The sequence below is a fragment of the Boleophthalmus pectinirostris genome, unplaced genomic scaffold (assembly GCF_026225935.1).
Source record: "Boleophthalmus pectinirostris isolate CB_2022bp ecotype Guang Dong unplaced genomic scaffold, ASM2622593v1 HiC_scaffold_14, whole genome shotgun sequence".
NCBI lineage: Eukaryota > Metazoa > Chordata > Actinopteri > Gobiiformes > Gobiidae > Boleophthalmus > Boleophthalmus pectinirostris.
Genome location: NW_026571047.1, coordinates 33,349,635 through 33,354,920, shown reverse-complemented (window position 1 = coordinate 33,354,920; position 5,286 = coordinate 33,349,635). Strand labels below are relative to the sequence as shown.

General features: G+C 49.6%; 1 pseudogene; it reads left to right on the top strand.

Moving 5' to 3' along the window:
- The window catches only part of LOC129407859 (toll-like receptor 13), a 7,744-nt pseudogene extending 3,219 nt beyond the window's left edge, over positions 1–4,525 (top strand).
- The last annotated feature ends 761 nt before the right edge of the window (positions 4,526–5,286 follow it).

Here is a 5,286-nt window from a genome sequence, read left to right as displayed (position 1 = left end):
CAGGACTGAGACTGGGACTGAGACCGGGACCAGACCGGGACGAAACCGCGACTGAGACCGGGACTGAGACCAAGAGTGAGACCGGGACTGAGACCGGGATCCAGACCGGGACCAGACTGGGACGAAACTGGAATTGAGACCGGGACCAGACCAGGACCAGACTGGAACTGAAACCAGGACTGAGACCGGAACTGAGACCAGGAGTGAGACCGGGACTGAGACTGGGACCAGGACCAGACTGGGACCAAGACTGGGACCGAGACCGAGACCGAGACTGAGACTGAGATTGGGACCAGACCTGGGTCGAGACCGGGACTGAGACGGGACCGAGACCGAGACGGGAACCGAGACAGGGACTGAGACCGGGACCAGACCGGGACCAAACTGAGACCGAGACCGGGACCGGGACTGAGACCAAGTCCGGGACTGAGACCGGGACCACGTTTTGCCATAGAAAACCATTCCACAAACCCACAGCGGGAAAACTACCACTTCATGACATCACAAGGTGGATCAGAGCATTTTGAGCTTTGGAGATGTAAACAGATGAATAATAAAAAGTTACTCAAACAAGTGAATGAAACAAAACACAAGTCCAGGTCTGTTTTTGAAGAGGAAACAACATTATACACGACTTAAAGTTCAAAATTTAGCGTAATAAATGATCTTTAAACGTCGGCCACACGTTTATAAAGACGTTTTATGGAAGAAGAACCATGTGGAAACTATTATAAACAATAATATTTCAGTTTTTTTAATGTTCCTCTGGGGTTTCAGGAAAAGAAATCATGGAGAACATCACAGACGCGATTTACAGCAGCAGGAAAACTCTGTGTGTGATCAGCGCTCAGTATCTGCAGAGCGAGTGGTGCTCACGAGAAATACAGATGGCCAGGTACACACTCCTCTTAGACCTGGTTTAGACCTGGTTTAGTCCTGGTTCAGTCCTGGTTCAGTCCTGGTTCAGTCCTGGTTCAGTCCTGGTTCAGTCCTGGTTCAGTCCTGGTTCAGTCCTGGTTTAGTCCTGGTTTCAGTCCTGGTTTAGTCCTGGTTCAGTCCTGGTTCAGTCCTGGTTCAGTCCTGGTTAGTCCTGGTTTCAGTCCTGGTTCAGTCCTGGTTCAGTCCTGGTTCAGTCCTGGTTCAGTCCTGGTTTTCAGTCCTGGTTCAGTCCTGGTTTAGTACTTGTTTTTAGTCCTGGTTCAGTCCTGGTTTAGACCTGGTTTAGTCCTGGTTTTAGTCCTGGTTCAGTCCTGGTTCAGTCCTGGTTCAGTCCTGGTTTAGTACTTGTTTTTAGTCCTGGTTCAGTCCTGGTTCAGTCCTGGTTCAGTCCGGGTTCAGTCCTGGTTTAGTCCTGGTTCAGTCCTGGTTCAGTCCTGGTTCAGTCCTGGTTCAGTCCTGGTTTTAGTCCTGGTTCAGTCCTTTAGTCCTGGTTCAGTCCTGGTTTAGTCCTGGTTCAGTTCCTGGTTCAGTCCTGGTTCAGTCCTGGTTTAGTCCTGGTTCAGTCCTGGTTCAGTCCTGGTTCAGTCCTGGTTTAGTCCTGGTTTAGTCCTGGTTCAGTCCTGGTTCAGTCAGTCCTGGTTTAGTCCGTTTTTAGTCCTGGTTCAGTCCTGGTTTAGTCCTGGTTCAGTCCTGGTTCAGTCCTGGTTCTCCTGGTTCAGTCCTTGTCCTGGTTCAGTCCTGGTTCAGTCCTGGTTCAGTCCTGGTTCAGTCTGGTTCAGTCCTGGTTTAGTCCTGGTTCAGTCCTGGTTTAGTCCTGGTTCAGTCCTGTTCAGTCCTGGTTTAGTCCTGGTTCAGTCCTGGTTCAGTCCTGGTTCAGTCCTGGTTCAGTCCTGGTTCAGTCCCTGGTTCAGTTCCTGGTTTAGTCCTGGTTTAGTCCTGGTTTAGTCCTGGTTCAGTCCTGGTTCAGTTGGTTCAGTCCTGGTTTAGACCTGGTTTAGTCCTGGTTCAGTCCTGGTTCAGTCCTGGTTCAGTCCTGTCCTTTTTAGTCCTGGTTCAGTCCCTGGTTCAGTCCTGGTTCAGTCCTGGTTCAGTCCTGGTTTCCTGGTTCAGTCCTGTCAGTCCTGGTTCAGTCCTGTTTAGTCCTGGTTCGTCCTGGTTCAGACCTGGTTTAGTCCTGGTTTTCAGTCCTGGTTCAGTCCTGTTCAGTCCTGTTTCAGTCCTGGTTCAGTCCTGGTTTAGTCCTGGTTCCTGGTTCAGTCCTGGTTTTCTGGTTTAGACCTGGTTCAGTCCTGGTTTAGTCCTGGTTCCTGGGTTAGTCCTGGTTCAGTCCAGTTGGTTAGTCCTGGTTCAGTCCTGGTTTAGTCCTGGTTCAGTCCTGGTTCAGTCCTGGTTTAGTCCTGGTTTAGTCCTGGTTCAGTCCTGGTTCAGTCCTGGTTTAGTCCTGGTTTTTAGTCCTGGTTCAGTCCTGGTTTAGTCCTGGTTCAGTCCTGGTTTAGTCCTGGTTCAGTCCTGGTTCAGTCCTGGTTTAGTCCTGGTTCAGTCCTGGTTTAGTCCTGGTTTCAGTCCTGGTTTAGGTTCCAGTCCTGGTTCAGTCCTGGTTTAGTCCTGGTTTAGTCCTGGTTCAGTCCTGGTTTAGTCTGGTTCAGACCTGGTTTAGACCTGGTTTAGTCCTGGTTTAGACCTGGTTTTAGTCCTGGTTCAGTCCTGGTTCAGTCCTGGTTTAGTCCTGGTTTTAGTCCTGGTTCAGTCCTGGTTCAGTCCTGGTTCAGTCCTGGTTTAGTCCTGGTTTAGTCCTGGTTCCTGGTTTAGTCCTGGTTCAGACCTGGTTTAGTCCTGGTTCAGTCCTGGTTTAGTCCTGGTTCAGTCCTGGTTCAGTCCTGGTTTAGTCCTGGTTTAGTCCTGGTTCAGTCCTGGTTCAGTCCTGGTTCAGTCCTGGTTCAGTCCTGGTTCAGTCCCTGGTTCAGTCCTGGTTCAGTAGTCCTGGTTCAGTCCTGGTTTAGTCCTGGTTCAGTCCTGGTTTAGTCCTGGTTCAGTCCTGGTTCAGTCCTGGTTCAGTCCTGGTTCAGTCCTGGTTCAGTCCTGGTTCAGTCCTGGTTTCAGTCCTGGTTTCAGTCCCTGGTTCAGTCCTGGTTCAGTCCTGGTTCAGTCCTGGTTCAGTCCTGGTTCAGTCCTGGTTCAGTCCTGGTTCAGTCCTGGTTCAGTCCTGGTTCAGTCCTGGTTCAGTCCTGGTTCAGTCCTGGTTCAGTCCTGGTTCAGTCCTGGTTTAGTCCTGGTTCAGTCCTGGTTCAGTCCTGGTTTAGTCCTGGTTCAGTCCTGGTTCAGTCCTGGTTCAGTCCTGGTTTCAGTCCTGGTTCAGTCCTGGTTCAGTCCTGGTTCAGTCCTGGTTCAGTCCTGTTCAGTCCTGGTTGGTTTAGTCCTGGTTCAGTCCTTGGTTCAGTCCTGGTTCAGTCCTGGTTCAGTCCTGTTTAGTCCTGGTTCAGTCCTGGTTTAGACCTGGTTCAGTCCTGGTTTAGTCCTGGTTCAGTCTGGTTCAGTCCTGGTTCAGTCCTGGTTCAGTCCTGGTTTCCTGTTTAGTCCTGGTTCAGTCCTGGTTCAGTCCTGGTTCAGTCCTGGTTCAGTCAGTCCTGGTTCAGTCCTGGTTCAGTCCTGGTTCAGTCCTGGTTCAGTCCTGGTTCAGTCCTGGTTCAGTCCTGGTTCAGTCCTGGTTCAGTCCTGGTTCAGTCCTGGTTGGGTCCTGGTTCAGTCCTGGTTCAGTCCTGGTTTAGTCCTGGTTTAGTCCTGGTTCAGTCCTGGTTTTAGTCCTGGTTTCCTGGTTCAGTCCTGTTCAGTCCTGGTTCAGACCTGGTTCAGTCCTGGTTGTCCTGGTTCAGTCCTGGTTTAGTCCTGTCCTGTTCAGAGTCCTGGTTCAGTCCTGGTTCAGTCCTGGTTCAGTCCTGGTTCAGTCCTGGTTCAGTCCTGGTTTGTTCAGTCCTGGTTCAGTCCTGGTTCAGTCCTGGTTCAGTCCTGGTTCTGGTTCTGTGTGTGTGTAGTTTCCGTCTGTTCGATGAGCAGAAGGACGTGTTGATCCTGTTGTTTCTGGAGGAGTTCTCGTCGGATCAGCTGAGTCCGTTCTACCGCATGAGGAAGCTGGTGAGGAGCCGCACGTACCTGAGCTGGACCCAGAACCACGGGGCCCTGTTCTGGGAGAGAGTCCGACAGGCCCTGCAGTCCGGCAACGAGCCCACGGACCCACACCACCCGCTCACCACCCACATCTGACTGCTGAAGTCCAGATGACGGTCGCCCTGAAGCCCCCTGAAGACCACATGAGTCTGTGTGTCCAAAAATAAGAAAACGAAAAAAAACAACTGTTGTCTTCATTATTTGTCTCCAAAACCAAAATAAAAAAATGGAATATTTTTAAATTTTCGATTTTGTGTTCAAATGAAAAATGTAAAAAACAGATAATGGCCGTTTCCCGTTTCTGTGTTTTAAACTGCGATTGTTTAACATGTCTAACAAAATAACACTATTCACCCGAAAAAATGTACATGTGCATAGACAGAAATGATAGAAAAACGTGCATATTTGACTGTAGTTGAGCATAAAATAAATAAAATTTATCCACTGTAAAAACTGTAGATGTAGGTTTAGTCCTGGTTTAGTTCTGTTTAGTTTCTGGTTTTAGTCCTGGTTTAGTCCTGGTTTAGTTGGTTTAGTCTGGTTTAGTTCTGGTTTTAGACCTGGTTTAGTTCCTGGTTTAGTTCTGGTTTAGACCTGGTTTAGTCCTGGTTTAGTCCTGGTTTAGTCCTGGTTTAGTCCTGGTTTAGAGTCCTGGTTTAGACCTGGTTTCAGTCCTGGTTTAGTCCTGGTTTACCTGGTTTAGTCCTGGTTTAGACCTGGTTTAGTCCTGGTTCTGGTTTAGTCCTGGTTTTAGTCCTGGTTAGTCCTGGTTTAGTCCTGGTTTAGTCCTGGTTTAGTTTAGTCCTGGTTTAGTCCTGGTTTAGTCCTGGTTTAGGTTCCCTGGTTTAGTCCTGGTTTAGTTCCTGGTTTAGTCCTGGTCCTGGTTTAGTCCTGGTTTAGTCCTGGTTTAGTCCCTGGTTTAGTCCTGGTTCAGTCCTGGTTTAGTCCTGGTTCAACCTGGTTCAGTCCTGGTTCAGTCCTGGTTTGGTTCAGTCCTGGTTCAGTCCTGGTTCAGTCCTGGTTCAGTCCTGGTTCCTGGTTCAGTCCTGTGTGTAGTTTCCGTCTGTTCGATGAGCAGAAGGACGTGTTGATCCTGTTGTTTCTGGAGGAGTTCTCGTCGGATCAGCTGAGTCCGTTCTACCGCATGAGGAAGCTGGTGAGGAGCCGCACGTACCTGAGCTGGAC